Raw genomic sequence first — 17,476 nt, forward strand, 5'->3', positions numbered from 1 at the left:
AATGGCCTTCTCTGAAATTGCACAGGCTGGGAATTTCCTCAGAACTGTTTCCGTTCCCCTCACCAGACTTCACTGGATGTTTCACAGAAACCCTATTTACATGTGTAAACAGAGGTTGACACTACACTTCCAGCAAATTACAGTGGCAGAACAAGAGCAATTCTTCTGACTGTAGCCTGTGAATGAATCTCGGAAACGATGAAGGGCTGTGTGTATTTTTTTAACTGAGTGGAAATTTGGCAGAGGGAATTGAGTTAGAGAAGGTTTATATTAAGTGGACACCTGTTTAAGGCAAGAAAGTATGCACCATCTTTGTTTTATATATCAGACAGTGTAGGGGAATATCTAACTCTGTGCTAAATTGTGTAATATTTGTTCATCTACCTTGTGTAAATAAAATTCTTTATTTGTTCAAGATCCATGACTCTTGTTGTACTTTTCAGTATATCTTTTGAGAGAAAGAGAGAGGGTGAATTCATGTAGTAGCATGCGGTATACGCTAGTTGCCAGTGTACAGGGCAAAAGTTACCATTATAATTTATTGGTCTTGCTATCATTTGCTGCTGGGCAAATAAAGGTACACTTCAAATTGGAGGGGACTTGAGATCAACTTTCAGAAATAGCTGGTGACTCAGAGCTCAAAATATCTAGTCTAATAATCCAAAACCTCATTCAATGCATAGATACTATAAAGAAACAATTTCCATGGAGGTTTCCCAATCACCCATTCTAACTTCAGTAGAAAAGTGATGCAAATGGTGTTAATATTGTTCTTCCAGGATATGTGTGGATCTTATGCCAGTTATGACAATTGGGCGAATGTCCCAGTTATTCAACACCATAATGTATATTCGATGACATAATTGGGCAGAACGCCTTGAAAATGCAGAAATACAGTTTCATTCTCTCTCAATATTGTACATAGTCATTGTGGAGACAGAATGGAAAACATGGAGCAAATTATTCATAATCAGGTGATGTTAGTTTCATCCCAAAAATACATTCATAAATCTTTTACCTATCCTTACTTAAAGAACTATTCAGTAATCGTGGTGTTTTGAAAGATAAAATTACATGTAAATATTATATTTTAAATAAATTAATTCAATCCTATGAGAGAGACTGCTACAAAAGGGGAGAAACTGGGCCTTGTTGCATCTGCGTTAAAAGTTGGGACAAAAACAACCAATTTTTCAGGGTTTTGTCCCAGGGCCCAAGTAAACCTGAAAAATGTATTATGATCTCTGTGGAGACTTGTAACTTCTAAAAAGAGATTTGAACTTCCAGTTGATAACTGAAAGAATGACACAACAAGATTTCACATTTTATACTTTTTCTGTAACAAATATCTAAAAACACCACTCACTAAGCATAATTTCTTTTTGTAGGTAACTCATACTTTAAACTACAGAAGTAAACATTCCCCTTTCATACATGTCACACATTATGCTCCTTATTGCAAACAGTCCACAGTTGCTCTCAGCAATAGGATCACATTTCCCCTTTCGCTGGCTTGACCATCTCCAGGCGCTTCTCTTAATTTTCAGAGAGTTTCCTAAATCCACTACCAGCAGTAAAGCCTGTTCCAATGATTCTTCCTCCTCCTGGCCATGCTCCTGGCATCCATAGATGGCTGTAGAATGCACCAGTTCAACTAGAGACCATCTCCTTCCCCCATTTGACTGTGGTAGTTTGTAAAGCCAAGCAGCCACCTCTCTCGGCTGAATACACAGAACTTCTGTCTGTCTATGATTTTCATTTGATTTGTAGGGAAGACTGTAACGTGATCTAAAATATGGCTTCCTCTGTACTCTTCCCCATGGCAAATACATTAATCTTGCACCGAGGTAGAAATGTTGATTAGCTATTCTTGACCTCATTTCTCTTTCAACTTAGAAATAAATGGACATATTACAGCACAACTGTTTACCCCCTGATACCTTCAACACCTTTCTGGGACTTTGGGAAACTCAGACTATAGCCATTGTAAACTCATAAGCTGTTGCCATTGTCTCCAAGCATAAACACCTTGTGCCTTCTTCCTAGTAAAATAATCTAAGCCTTCTTTTGATCTCTAACAATTAAACCACCCAGGCTTACTGCAGACTGTCAGGACAGATCACATTACCCCTTCATTCAACCTAAATTTAAAGATACCAGTCCCAAAACATAATCTTATATATCTTATAATTGTAACAGTAAGCATTTTTTCAGATAACCCAAGCACCCACCAAAAACAGGTTTGTTGCCTAGCAAATGTTAATGAAGGCGCTAAAGTACATTTTCATTATTTACAAAACATTCAGGAAATTTAGGAGGGGGTCTTGTGGTGCAGAGGGTAGTATCCCTGCCTTTGAGCCAGAAGCTCCAGGTTCAAGTCCCACCCCAGGACTTGATGGCCAAGGAAGGTGCATTCAAAACATGGCCAAACAAGTTGCAAGTCCTTCCAACATATACCAATGACAGGCAGTAAGAGCGGGAGAGATTCCTGGTCAGCCAGATGATGGATAGAATGTTGGAGCCTCTACCATCACGATCCATAGCTTCAGAATACAACATGTATGTAAAAGTGCATGTTGCCACGGCAACACAGACTCCCTGAGTGAACTGTAACACACCACCAGTAAATGTAGGGAAGGAAATGATGGGGGGAGTCTGGCAGTATTGATTGAAACAAATAGGGAACACGAATCATAATGTCATCAGATCTAGAAAGTTGTGGAAGAGGACAAGAAATAATCCAGTGTAAATTTATGTAATTGGAAGAGGGCTAACTTCAGTGAGTTGAAAAGGGATCAGACTCAAGTGGATTGGAATCAAAAATTGGTAGGCAAAACAATAATTAAAGAAAGTAAAGCCTTCAAAGTGGACATGGTTTGGATGAAATGTAGACACATTCCTGTGAGGGGAAAAGAAAAGGCATCTAATACTAGGGCCTGAATTTTACCCTTGGCGGGCACACATGATTGGTGGGCCCAAGAATGGCCAGAAAATAAACTGGCAACCATGATTTCATGGTGGCTGACAAATGTAAGGCCAGCCAGCGCGACATGCACACTGAAACACTCAGTGTTGCTGGAATGGGGGCTGGAAGGGGGTGGGTGATTACATCAGTATGGGCATGGGCGAGTGCTGCAAGTAAGCCCCCTGAAGGCAGACAGCTGTCTGAGGGGGCTGCAGACCTGCCAATGATGAAATAAAGGTGTAAAAAGTAGCAGAAAAATGTCCATACATCATAATCGGGCACCTGAAAGCATACCTCATAAAAATGCTGTCCACAGATATTTATGTTTATTTTGTTTCATAACAGAGATTTCACCCCATCCTTGGATGAGATTTGATAAAAAATTTAAGGCCATCTGGCCGATTTGCTAGTTTGATAAGGTTGGACGGCCATGAAAAATCATAGACAATTGCACCACACTCACCTTTCGATAGTCCACACACAGTCTCAGTGTTCCATCCAGTTTGATACCAGCACAATAGACAAACTCCAGTTACTGCAGCTAGACTCAATGATATCATTTTAAAGCATGAATTCAATTTCTTTCTGTACTTGCGATAACTTTGCTAGGTTTAATCTATAAGAATGTTTCCTTAGCGAAGATGAAACTTCTACAGATACATCATGTATAGCTAAATTTGTCCTTCTGAACTTATTTCCACAAATATCTTTGTGTGACCATAATAGCTTCTCCAAATCATTTGTCTGCAAGGTAACTCAATATTACATTTAAATTTTCAAGTACCCCCCTCATTATCCAATTTGATTAGAGGAAAATCAATTTCAAAATTCTGTATCTATTTCTTTCTCAATAACTACCACCATTAACACCTCCTTTGGTCCTCTTCCCTGTCAAAGTACTTTTTAAGCATATTTACATGATGCACCCTCTGTTTCTTTCTTCTATATGGAGTAGTTATTAAAGAATTTACTTCACTCAATTTGTTTTCAATTCTGTATGGCCCACCTTGCCTTTAATGAGTCATCCAGTACTGGTAACAGATCTAACACAATCTCGCTAGCAACAAAACCACAAGCTATAACTTTCCTGTCTGCTTTCATCTTCAGCACTTGCTGTGATATCTTTAAATGTTCCCTAGCTAACTCACATGCTCTGTCCAATATCTCTCTGATATTTGATACATAATCGAAGGGAGTAGTTTCTGAATTTTGACTCACCAATTTCTCATGAATCAATTTCATTTGTCCTCTCAACTCATAACCATAAACTAGTTCAAAAGGACTAAAACCAGTCAATGCATTAGGAGCGTCCTTAATAGCAAATAACAAGAATGGAATACCCCTATCCCAAACCTATGGACTATACATCCAGCCATGTGCACACCTCTCAATGCTTCCAGCACACAACTGCTGTAAAGAAGACATGGCCCTGAAAGGCAAAAAGACTGCAGCCCCCAGGTTCAATGATGTGTCCCTTGAGTGCCTTTTGGACACAGTGGAGGCTCACTGTGATGTCCGCTACCCCCACTCTGGCCATAGGAAAGGCAGCAATTTCACCAATCCAGCTTGGGAGGTGGTGGCAGCAGGTATCAGCACCAATGCCCTTCAAAAGAGGACAGCCACCCAGTGCCTCAAGATGATGAATGATCTCTTCCGTACCGCCAGTTCTCATCACTTTCAACTCACACTCACAAACCTATTACACACCCACAGGGCCCTCGCTCACTGCCGTTTCAAGGGACATCACATTCACTCTCTCACACTCACATTCATTGTCCTCATCCCATCCATGGGGCCAGTCACCATCCACACATGCCAGGCATATTTATCATCTAGCCTGGCAAGCATCCTGCTTACCCTCTCTCCATCTCTATTCATGCAGGACAAGCTGGCACACAGCAAGAGGGATAGGTCACAGATTGGTGCAGGCATACTTGAAATCAAGTCCTCACGGACTTTGAAAACAGAGCCATCCAGCTGGCAGGCGAGGATCTGGACTGGTCCTGTGCTGACGGTGAGGTTGGTGATGCTCTACCAAGTGAGGATCCAGCAGTGCAACATCCATCAGACAGCCATGCTGTGAGGGATGTGTCCTTTTTCACAGGCCACTGCCATGCACTAATTATCCCCCCTTGCTTTCGCAGGCAATCTGCCAAACAGCCGACAGAGTCCATGACCCAGGGCCTCCAATCAAGGCCCAAGGAAACCTCTGAAGAGGAATCTGGAGGCATCCTTCTTGAAGTCCGGTCACAGCGCTCACCCACACCCTCCACCAGTGCAGAGAGACGCACTTCGGTGGGACCTAGCTTTAGAGTAGCCTCGGGATCACAATCTGGTGAGCACATTGCCTGATCCGTGGCAGGCGACAACAGGGACTTCCTGAGGAGTCTGGCACCTGGACGACTCTTGGAGGCCAAAAATTTGCTGAGTCCAAGTCAGATGATGAGCCTTTGGGCTCAGTCATGTCAGTTGCTGGAGCTGCAAAGGCAAGCTTGGGAGCACCAGGAGGGGATGTCCGCTGCACTCCTCAGATTGCAAGGCATGATGGAGGAGTCCATCCACCTTCAGGCTAAGGTGATAATGCTGGCATGCCAACGCACCGAGGTCAACACTGGAAGGATGGCGTCTGCCAAGGAGTCCTTGGTCCAGGACATTGCATCTGCGTTGCTCTGTGGGAGTGTCCAGCCCATCCGAAATCCCTCCTCTTGTGATGTCAGCAGCTCCAGCTCCACAGGCCGAGGAAGATGCCACTGCCACACTGCAGGACCCCAACAGAAGGCCGGGGCCCTCCAAGTCTCGGCCCTCCAGAGGACGCCTTCAAAGATCAGCTCAGACAGGGCATCACAGTCAGCAGGCTGCCTCCAGCTCCACTGTGGATCGCCAGGGAGCACCAATATGTTGTGGCAGGGATAGGAAAGTTAAGGAGATGTGGTTGCACAGCCTGGGCACAGGTATTATTCACTTGTACATACTGTTCACTATTGTCATTAAACTCCCAAGAATGTCTCCCTGCCTATGGCTCCTTGTTCTGATGAGCAGAGTTCGTGTCACTCAGATGTGAAAACTTTCTGCACAAGATAAAGTCAGATGTCTTAGTCCAGGGCCTTTTCCCTGTGCTTTGTGCAGCCTTCAGACCAAAGTGATTGTCTGGCCTCACACTCCCTGGAAACATTACTGATGCCTGCACCTCGACGGTGCTTGTCATTGCTGCCAGAATGTTGTAGGCAGACGTCACAGAGTTCTGTCATTCTCTTTGTGTGCTCTCATCATCTTTAAGGTTGGTCTGGCCCCCATCTCTTCAGCATCTGTGACCTGTGACACTGTGCTCCTGAAGGGCTCAGGGGCTGAAGGTGGACAAAGAATCAGATGTTTCTAAAATTTCATTGCTGCGTTTCCATGATATGATTCTGATCACAGTGTGCAAGTAAGCTGCCCTCAGCCAGGCAGGACTCAGACATTCTCAGAGGCTATGTGAAGGTCTCAAGTGTCCTCACTGCATGTCATCATCATTCTCCTCCAAACGAGTGACTATAAGGGCCTCCATTGCATCTCCATGGCAGGAGCATTATCACAGAGGATAGGTGCATTGCCATAAGCCAGATTGGAGTCAAGCATTCATAGGTGCAATGTGAGGATCTATGGTGCCTCCTCACTGCATGCCATCATCATCCTCCACAATTCTAGCAACTATGACAGCCTCCCGAGCGCACCTACCTCATCTGGCCTGTGTGAGGGCTTCACTTCCATCATTGTTGCCTACAAAGACCTCCTCACCCTCATTCTTGTCGGCATCCTCCTAATCGGAGGAGACCGTCAGCTCCTCCATCGCCTCCTCAGCCAGGTATTCTCTCCGTTGCAATGCTAGGTTGTAAAGGGCACAGCTGGCGAAAATGATGCATAACACTCTCTGCGGACTGTATTGCAGGGCTAAACCAGGCCGGTCCAGGCACCAGAACTGCATTTTCAGCATCCTGATGATCTGCTCCACTAAGTTGCGAGCTGCAGCATGAGCCTCATTATATCGTCACTCTGCTGCAGTCTGAGGCTGCTGCACGGTTGTCATCAGCCACGTCCTCTGCGGCAGACCTCATCCCTGAGGAGCCATCCCTGAAGTCTCTGTGGACCCTGGAAGACGACAGGGATCTTTGACTGACTGAGAATGTAGGAGTCAGGGACACTCCCTGGAAGCCATGCACACACCTACAGGATGCGTTTGTGATAGTCGCACACCAGCTGCACATTCAGCGAATGGAATCCCTTGCGGTTGACATAGTTGACGATGTATTGTCATGGAGATCTGAGCGCCACATGAATGCAGTTGATGGCACCCTGCCCCTGTAGGAAATCTGAGATCTGGCCAAATCTAATCACTTTTATACCCTGGCTGTCCTGGTCCTGGGCGAAAAGCACAAAGTTGTTGCTGTCGCAGATGGTAGTCATGACCTCATGGATGCATTTGTGGGTAGATGTCTGTGATATTCCACAGAGGTCACCTGTGGAGCCCTGAAAGGAGCGACTGGCATAGAAATTGAGTGTCACAGTCACTTTCATGACCATTGGCAGTGGATACCCTCCTTTACCCCGTGGTGCCAAATCCTGGAGTAGCTGGCAGATGTGACGGACCAGTTCTCTGGACATGCGCGACACTAGTTCTCAGTCATCTTCAGGAATGAAAGGTGGCATCTATAGACCCTGGGTCTAGCTAGGCGCCAACTACCAACGGCTTGCTGTGGCTCTTCGGCAGCGTGTACGGGAGCCCAGCCGTTCCTTCTTCCAGAGGGTGCTGCTCCTCCCTCTGTGCAGCCGGGCTCCTCAGTCGCTCTCTTCTCAGTCGTCTTCGCCCTCTGTAAGCCATGAGGCATACATCTAGGTTACCAGACTCCATGATCCTGACATATTCTTCCTGCGGGGTGAAAGAGAGAGAGAGACACGGGGGTTAGCATGGGTGTACTAAGGACATCTCTTGGTTTAGTTTGAGTCCCCTTAACACATCCCGGAGCATGCTGGCCACCACTTGGATGACCAGAGGTCAGTGCACTGCGTGGCTGCCCAAATCCCCACCCACCTCAGCCCCACACCACCCAACCAATTGCTGGCAGCTTTGCCCACTGGACTGCATGCTGTGCTCTAAGCTCAGGCACAGGCATTCTCCTAACCCGCACTGCAAGGTTGCACTGTTAGCTTGAACCATGGGGGAGTCTGGTCCAAACCACGACATTGCAAGGGGCTGTGAGGGCCTCCATCAGTGACTGCTCCATGGCCACCTTTAGCAAAGAGATTGTACAACGTGCCCAGTCGCCCAACTGTTCTGCAGTCCACTAAAATGCTCATTACTTTGCAGTCTGTGCTCAAGGAGTGAAAATCTCTGGAGCACTTGGTGGCACTTTGATGCCTCTGCGTTGCTTGAGTGGGCACAGAAGCTAAAGACCTAATATATTCAATCATATCACTGTGGCTGTGCCTGAACTGTCTCAGCTGCAGAGGAATGGTCATTTTATACAAGGTCTCCTTAATGCATGGCCGCTTGGCTCTCCCACCCCACACCCCCATGTGCTTTTGCGATACCTTTAACTGCAGGGCAACCCTTACCCCCCACCCACGACATGCCTCAATCACAGGGCAGCCCTTGCACCCACTTCCAAGTCGCCTCAACAGCAGGGCACTCGTCGACACCCCCTCAACGCATCTCAGCCACAGGGCAACCCCCACCTGCAACCCCCCCCGCAACCTGCAAACCCCCCCCCCCCCCCAAACAATGCACCTCAAATGCAGGGCAGCTCTTGCACACCCCCACAAGTCGCCTCAATCTCTAAGTCCAACAGGTGAGCTAGACAACTGCTCCACAATATTACTGTGTACTCACCTCCGGGTTCCCCTCAAAGTGCAGCTCACCAACTGTAGGCCTTTTATGTGCTGTTGTGAAACATGTCGGCATGCAATCATGATTCCAGTGGGCTGGGCTTATAATGATATGCAAATGTATTACAGTAAGGTTCACAACATCTAATGGTGGGAAACACAACCTGCCTTCAGCAGGCGGAACAGATGATCGCAAACTGGTTTTACGACACCATGAAACCAACTTTTGGCCTTCTCGCCATATTTTCCGCTTACGCCACCGAACACCCCCGTGCCAGCGGGCACAGACAATTCTGCCCAGAATATACAACTTGCACACCAGCCAAGTGGGATGAAAATGGGACAGACACACACACTCCACACTCCAACCCTGCTGTGGAATATGAAAGACCACATCTCCTGTTGGCCTTCACACTATCTTCAAACTCATCAAAAGCTTCTGAGTTAAGCCATGAGTGCAATTATCTGTTTAACCAAAAAATTACTGCAGCAGGGTAATCAAATTCCTCTGTAATATACAGCCATCAGGGATTTTAAAAACCTTTTAACCAAGCCAGTGAACGAGAAGAGATCAGAATGTTGTACTGAGAAGCTACAACAAAATTGTTTCTTTCTCTCTTTCTCAAAAGTATTGTGTCCAGGTTTGCAAAGTAACGATCCTGAGAAGAGGAATCTACAGCAAAACTGAGATCTATCGGGAATAAAATGTGGAATGTCCGTCTGATCCTCTGTACTTCCTAGGGTCCTACCATTCATTGTGTATTCTCTTGCTGTGTTAGTCCTCCCAAAATGCATCACCTCACACTTCTTACGACTCTTCCAATTTTCATGTCATCTGCGAACTTACTGATCAAACCTCCTCTATTCCTGTCTAAATCATTAATGTGCATTACAAACAGCAAGAGTCCCAGCACCGATCCCTGTGGTACACCACTCAATACAGGCTTCCAATTGCAAAAACAACCTTCAACCATCACCCTCTGCCTCCTGCCACTAAACCAATTTCGGATCCAATTTGCCAAATTGCCCTGGATCCCATGGGCTCTTAACTTCTTGACCATTTTCCCATGCAGGACCTTGTCAAAAGCCTTGTTGAAGTCCAGGTTTTCTGAGTTTGAACAAAGAGCAAGATAAGTTTATTGACCCTACTTCTCCCCTCCCCAATCCCCCCACAAATAAAACTAGGTAAATTGCAACCACCATTCATATGTCTTACACATTCCCATGACCCTTACACACACACACTAGTGCAGCTGGTAGAATAAGAGCATATGCATAAAGATGTTTTACAGTTTGTAAAGAAGATAAATAATCAAAGGAGAAAAATAATTGAAAGTTAACTGTCCATCAACTACAGTACCCTCATCTACACAACTAGTCACCTCCTCGAAAAATTCAGTCAAATTTGTTAGACATGATCTCCACCTGGCAAAGCCATGCTGACTATCCCTGACTAACCTCTGCCTCTACAAGTGGAGATTAATCCTGTCCCTCAGAATTTTTTCCAATAGCTTTCCTACCATTGACGTTAGACTCACTGGCTTGTGATTACCTGATTTATCCCTACTGCCCTTCTTGAATAATGGTACCACATTCAATGTCCTCCAGTCCTCTGGCACCTCTCCTGTGGCCAGAGAGAATTTGAAAATTCATGTCAGAGCCGCTGCAATCTCCTCCCTTGTCTCACATAGCAACCTGGGATACATCTCATCTGGGCCTGGGGATTTATCCACTTTTAAGCCCACTAAAACCATTAATAACTCCTCCCTCTCAATGCTAATTTGTTCAATTCAATAGTAAAATTTTAAAAGGGGTGCAAGAACAGAAAAATTGGAGAGTGTATGTGCACAAATCTTTGATCAGAATAAATTAAGAAGGAAGTTAAAATTCCATATGGGTTCTGATCAGAATAAATTAAGAAGGAAGTTAAAATTCCATATGGGTTCCTTGGCTTTATAAGTAGAGGATTGGAGTACAAAAGCGAAGAAGTTATTCTAGGCCTTTACAAAATAATGTTTCAGCCTGTCATGACAGTTTTTGTATGATGGTATTATAAATCTTGAAAACTGTATCTTAAAAGCTACATTTTTAAAAATAAGGGACTGAATTTAAAAATGGCTGCATGCTACAAGACAGTTTTTGTGGATCCAGCTGTTAACTTTAGAGAGGACAAAGACACTCTTTAATTTGATGCAATGTTTGTTGGACCACGAGGTTAACAAAATTCCATCAACACTCATTGTAAGATTGCAAATTTGGCCTTGGCCAGAAGAAAGGACTTGACTATTGCAGGTAGGAGAAGGAATCAGACTGTAATTAAAATTACCACAATGTCTTATTTGGGATCATGACTTGACACGGATGTAAAGTCATATGGTGTAGGGGTCTTCTTGGTTCCGTGCTAAATATACAGCAGAAAATTCAAGCCTACCTGAGAAACCAACCCCTGGCACATCAACTTTAGGAGCCATCACAGCTGCTGAGGTATTGTTTCAAAGCCTTCACTTCAGACAACATAACAATGCAACTATGAGGCATTAAGCCTGTACCAAAACAGGGACTGAGTTAAAGTCCACTTTTATAATTTTTTTTTATCTTCACCTGTACCTAGTTTTGCATGTGTGTGAGAATGTGAGTGAGACAGTGAATGAGACTTCTTTATTAACCACTAGGGCAAGGATGTGGAAAAATAAAATAAACTTTTCCTTTTAAATATGAGAAAAGCTTGCTGCTGGGTTATTTAAGCTGACTCAATCACTCTGAATGTAAGTAATGCACACAACCACATACAAATATTTTCAATCTCGGGCAATAAAAGATAACACCTTAAAATTGTCCATAATCACCCTCAGTTGGAGTATTGTGTTCAATTCTGAGCTGCACGACTTCGGAAAGATGCCAAAGCTTTGGAGGGGGCACAGGAGAGATCTACTAGAATGGTACCAGGGATAAGCCCGCATTAATGTGCAGAGATTGGAAGGTCTGGGATTGGTCTGCTTAGAGCGGAGAAGATCAAGAGGAGATTTGATAGAGATGTTCAAAATCATGAATGGTCTTGATAGAGTAAATAAGGAAGGAAGGGGCTGAGTATCAAATGATCAATAAAGTGCATCTACTATACATAGTGAAGATTTGTGCCTCTTCCAGTGTGGTCAGATAAGTCAATTTAAATTTTATCTAAAATGAAAGGAAATTACTTCAAATGTTGGAAATCTGAAATAAGAACAGAAAATGCTGATAAAATTCAGCAAGTCTGGAGGTATCTGTGGAGAGAGAAACAGACTTAATGTTCTGAGTCTGTCTGATTCTTCTTCAGAGCTGAAGAGAGGTAGAAATATGCAAAAAAAAAATAGAAAGGTGGAAAGAAGGTAGATGTAGAAATATGATTGGTTTTATTCTATTGAAGCAGGTGGGAAAAGAGAAGGTCAGGGATCGGTGGGAGCCCAGGAACGAGTTGACAAAGATGTCATGGATGCAAGACAAAGGGAGCAGCAATGATATAATTAAAGAATAAAGAAGGTGCTAATGGTGACACAAAAGGTCAGACCGCAGAATGCATTAATAGCAGAACTACAGTCTTGGCTGAAAGCAAAAACATAAGAACAAGTTACAGACTGGAAAAAATATCAACATGAAGGACAGAGTTCATGGTCTGAATTTGTTGAATTAATTGTTAACTGCAGAAGGCTGTAACATGCCGAATCAGAAGATGAGGCACTGATCCTCTTTGCTTTGCTTTGGGGAACTGGAGGAATAGCATCTCATCTTCTGATTAGGCACTTTGCAGCCTTCTACACTTAACAATGACTTCAACAACTTCAGACCATGAACTCTGTCCTCCATGTTGATATTTTTCCCCAACCCACTACCCCCACAAGGCCAGTCTGTAACTTGTGCTTATGTTTTGCTTTCAGAGAGCACTGACACTTATTCTGCTATTAACACTCTCTGCTCTCTGATCTTTATGCAACTTTTAGCAACTGGCCTTTGTCTTTTATCCATGGCATATTTGTCAAATCTCTCCTGCACTTGCACCTATTCCTGACTGTAGTACTGAAGGTATAGCCTGCCTACCAGGGGTCACATGATTGTTCTTGGAGACTCCAACCAATGAGCCCTAAGCGTGGCTAATCCCAGGGGCGGGGCTTTCTTGTCAAGGGCCTGGTTCAAGCATGTAGCATTTGAAAATCGTGCTGTAATAAAGTTATCTGTTTCTAGCTAAATCCTGTCCAGTATGTAAAGTCATTACACTGACCTTCTATTTTGTTCCACAAGCTCCATCCCCTCTCTTCAACAGTATAAACCTCATCACATTTCTACCTCTCTTCAGCTCTGAAGAAGAATCATATGGACTCAAAACATCAGCCCTGTTTCTCTCTCCTTAGATGCTGCCAGGCCTGCTGAGTATTTCCCGGCATTTCCTGTTTTATTTTAAATTTTAACTAATCTCTACCAACCATGTCAAACTTCATAGGTGGCAGAAGTTTTAAAATTCTGCAAGTCTCCCACCTTTTGGCATTGAGGAGTTGCACATTTATAACATATTGCCATGTATAGATGTCTGCACCATCACAGCAAGGGGAGAGGTGTTCTAGTAGGGGAAAAACTGCCTCCAGAATCAGCGAGGCCACCCTTGGTGCTCTCCTCCCTGTAGTACACGATAGACAGCACCAGCTCATACCGAGCCCTGAGGAGAGGAAGAAGCTCAGGCAGGTTCCTGCTGTGTGGGAGGGGTGGCTAATGAGATCAAGAGTGTTGAGCTGATGAGGAGGGCTTGGTCCCAGTGCCACAAAAGGCTCAATGACCTTATGAGGTCAGTTAGATCTCTACCTGTATACCCTTGGGGTGGCATAAGTTCATCTGTGCCTTCACTGAGGGTTTCTGGGTTCCTCCTGACCCTTGGGGTCTGGCACAGCTCTGTCCCCTTCCTGAGGAGCCACACCTCCCTGTGTCATCATCTTCCTCTCAGCCTTCTCCTCCTCCTAATCCTTCTCTCCTCCTCACTGGAGGCTGTGTCTCCAATTAAACAACAATCCCCATCTGTCTCAGATGCTTTTCACTCCTCACCCCTGGGCAACGGACAGGAAAATATTCCATTAAAAGAGCCCTCTGAATCAGTAGAGACTTCTCCTTGTGAATGTCCAAAAGGTTCATCTGTCCACTCAAATGAGCAGTCCCAGCAGTCAGTAGATTTGAACTGCAAAGCTGAGAGTCTGCTATCAGCAGCAGTTTTAAAATCTGCCCAAACAGGCTTGCCCTTAAAAAACAGATTCCCCACCTGTCATAAAGCTTACCCTGAAGGTGTATTATTGACTTCTGATTGTATTGTTGCAGTGAGATGGGCAATCAATTAGCTGAATTGCCTTTTAAATTGATATTTAAATAACGTGGGTGGATTCCTGGCTTTATTGCCCGCCCACATGTGGCATTTCTGGAAACTGCCTTGATGACATCATAAACGGTGCCTAACATCCTCACACCTCATAATACGCTCTGCAAAGCGGGAAACACTCCCAATCTTGGAGCCTAAAGTTCAGCCCAATGTTTCTAGTGGCAGAAATGTCAGTAACTAGAGGACACAGTTGACTAAAGAACCAGAGGTGACATGGGGAGACTAAAGCAGATTCAACACTAATTTTCCAATAACTGCATGAAAGACTATGGGGAAAGAGCAGAAGTATGGAATGTATTGGACCACTTAACCAACGAGCCAGCATAGGCATGATGGACCAAATGACCTCCTTCTGTACTGTAACATTCTGTAAGAACATAAGAATATAAGATAGCAGGAGTAGGCCACTCAATCCCTCAAGTGTGCTCCTCCATTCAATAAGATCATTGTTGAGCTTTAAACTCAACTAACTTTTCTAATCTGTCTTCAAATACTAAATAACTGAAACTTATTCTAAACTTAGTCTTAAATGGTCAACCCATTACTCTGAAAATGTGATGCTTAGTTCTAGACCCCACAGCCAGAGGAAACATCCTCCCAGCATCTACCTTGTCAAACCCCTTAAGAAATGCCTTTGTTTTAACGAGATAACCTCCCATCCTTCTAAACTCTATAGATATAGTCTAGTTTATTCAATCCCTCTCATAGGATAATCCCCTTACCCTGGAACTCAGTCTGCTAAAACTTCATTTCACTCCATCTAAGACAAGTATATCCTTCCTTAGATATGGAAACCAAAGCAGCGCATAATGCTCCATTATTCTTCTTTATTCTTATACTCATACATTTTATACTTATATTCTTATACATTTATAATTAACAATGGTATAATAACATACCTTTCCTAATTGCTTGCTGTACCAGCATGTTAGCTTTCTGTCATGCCTGTACAAGGAATTCCTCTGTATGCCACCATTTTTTGGTCTCTCACCATTTAAAAATTATTCTACCTTTCTGTTTTTCCCAATTCTATTATTCTCATATTGCTACACAGAAGGAAGCCATTCAGCCCATCATACCCATGCTAGCTCTTTGATAGAACTACGCATTTAGTCCCAGATTGGCATACCACTAAATGCTGCTTCGATGGGAAGCCCAATGTTAAATGACAGTTGTCCGGCGACACCACCTGGTGGCATCCTCATGGTGTGTGCCAATGTTAAATAACACTGGCTGCAGCAGCTGTCACACCACCAGGTGGCTCCATATTACCTTTCCTTCACAAATTACTCAAAATACTTTCTGTTAAAGCATTTCATTCACTATTTTTACCTTGGCAATTGAGATTTCAAATGTTCAAATTAAGTTTTTAACAAATAGAAAAGAATACAAACTTCACAATAACTTGATTACATTCATCTAATAAGTTAGATTTTCTGTTGTTCAATGCCTTCATTGAAGCTTTTATTTGAAGAATAAGCATATATTTCAGCCTCGCTCAAAAACAAGGCTTGAACTTTATAGTTTTGCACATTGCTGTGATGGAGTAATTTGAAGAAAATTTCAAAGATATGAAATGCGAATGACTGTCAGTTATCTTCCATAGCTACCTACAAGCATGTTTATTAATTGCTTCACATTAACCCAAATGGGTTCCCGAAAGGTTTGAGTGTTTGACATGTTTTTGAAGTTTCACCAACTCATTTGTTAATACAAGTATAACCAGTAACTTGCTGTAAGCAGAGTACAAAAGAGGGCTTATGAGGGGACTTTGATATACTAGACAAGAGCAGGAAACAAAGTGGTAGTTAAGGCTCCAGCTGCTCAAGCAATAGTTCTGCTGCCTTGACTTTTCAAGAGCGTCCCTACAGTACACACCAGAGTGGGTTTCAAAGCTAATGACGATCTGCTGCATCCTCCATGTATTTCCATTATGTGGATACAGCCATTACTCCCAGGAATCCAGAGGCTACTTTGGGAGGAGGAGGATATGGAGGGACAAGAAAAAGAAAAGGATGGAGAAAGGAGATGAGGAGGCAGAGAGATATTGCAGACCGTTTTGGCCTGGACAGGCTGAGAAAGAGAGGAATACCCAAACTATGTTTTCAATGAAGTTACTGCCCCTGACCAGGGCCCTGCCATTCCCCACTACCACATCCAATTGGGATGTCATTTCATAGAGTCCCCTTCATCACCATTCATCAATAAAGGCAACCCACAAAATCCTTCTCATTAACATCTTTACCCAACAACACACAATTATACAACTGAACTCAACTAATTACCCTTCTGCAATTTCTTAGTTTCTGTCTTGTGGGTGCCCTTGCCTGACCTAGTGCTTTTACACAGTGTCAAACACGGTTAAGGAAACCTCCTGTTGATTACCACTGCCTTCACTCAGCTGATCAATCAGTACTCCTCCATGTTGAATAGCACTTGGAAGTAGCACTAAGAGTAGTAAGGGCACAAAATGTACTCTGGATGAGGGGCTTCAATGTCTGTCAGCAACAGTAGCTCAGTAGCACCACTACTGACTGAGTTGGCCATGTCCTGCATTCAACCACAATATGTAACCTCTGGCAAGCCAAATCCCTCAACATTACCATCAAGCCAGGGGATCAAATCAGATTCAATAAGAAGTGTAGGAGGACATGCCAGGAGGAACATCAAGTATACTTTAAAATGAGATGCCAGCCTGATGAAGCTACAGCACAGGATTACATGCATGCTAAAGGCAGAGCAAAGCAATCCCATAATCGATGGATCAAATCTAAGCTCTGCAGTCCTGCCATAGCCACTCATGAATGATAGTGAACAACTAAACAGCTAACTGGAGGAGGAAGCTCCACATCACTGCAAAAGACAAGGTTGAAACATTTGCAATCATCTTCAGCTAGAAGTGTCGAGTCGATGATCTATGTTGATCTCCTTCTGAAGACCCACCATCATAAAAATCAGTCTTCAGACAATTTAATTCACTCCACGTGATATCAAGAAACAGCTGAAGGCACTGGATACAGTAAATGCTATGGGCCCTGACAACACCCTAACTCTAATGAAAACTTGTGTTCCAGACTAGCACAATTGAAGTCATTGGGAATCAGGGAGGAAACTTTCCATAGGTTGGAGTCATACTTAGCACAAAGGAAGGTGGTTGTGGTTGTTGGAAACCAATCATCTCAGCCCAGGATATTGCTACACGAGTTTGTCAGGGTAGTGTCCTCAGCCCAATCATCTTCAGCTGCTTCATCAATGACCTT

Source organism: Carcharodon carcharias, chromosome 18 (genome assembly GCF_017639515.1).
Source record: "Carcharodon carcharias isolate sCarCar2 chromosome 18, sCarCar2.pri, whole genome shotgun sequence".
Taxonomy (NCBI): Eukaryota; Metazoa; Chordata; class Chondrichthyes; order Lamniformes; family Lamnidae; genus Carcharodon; species Carcharodon carcharias.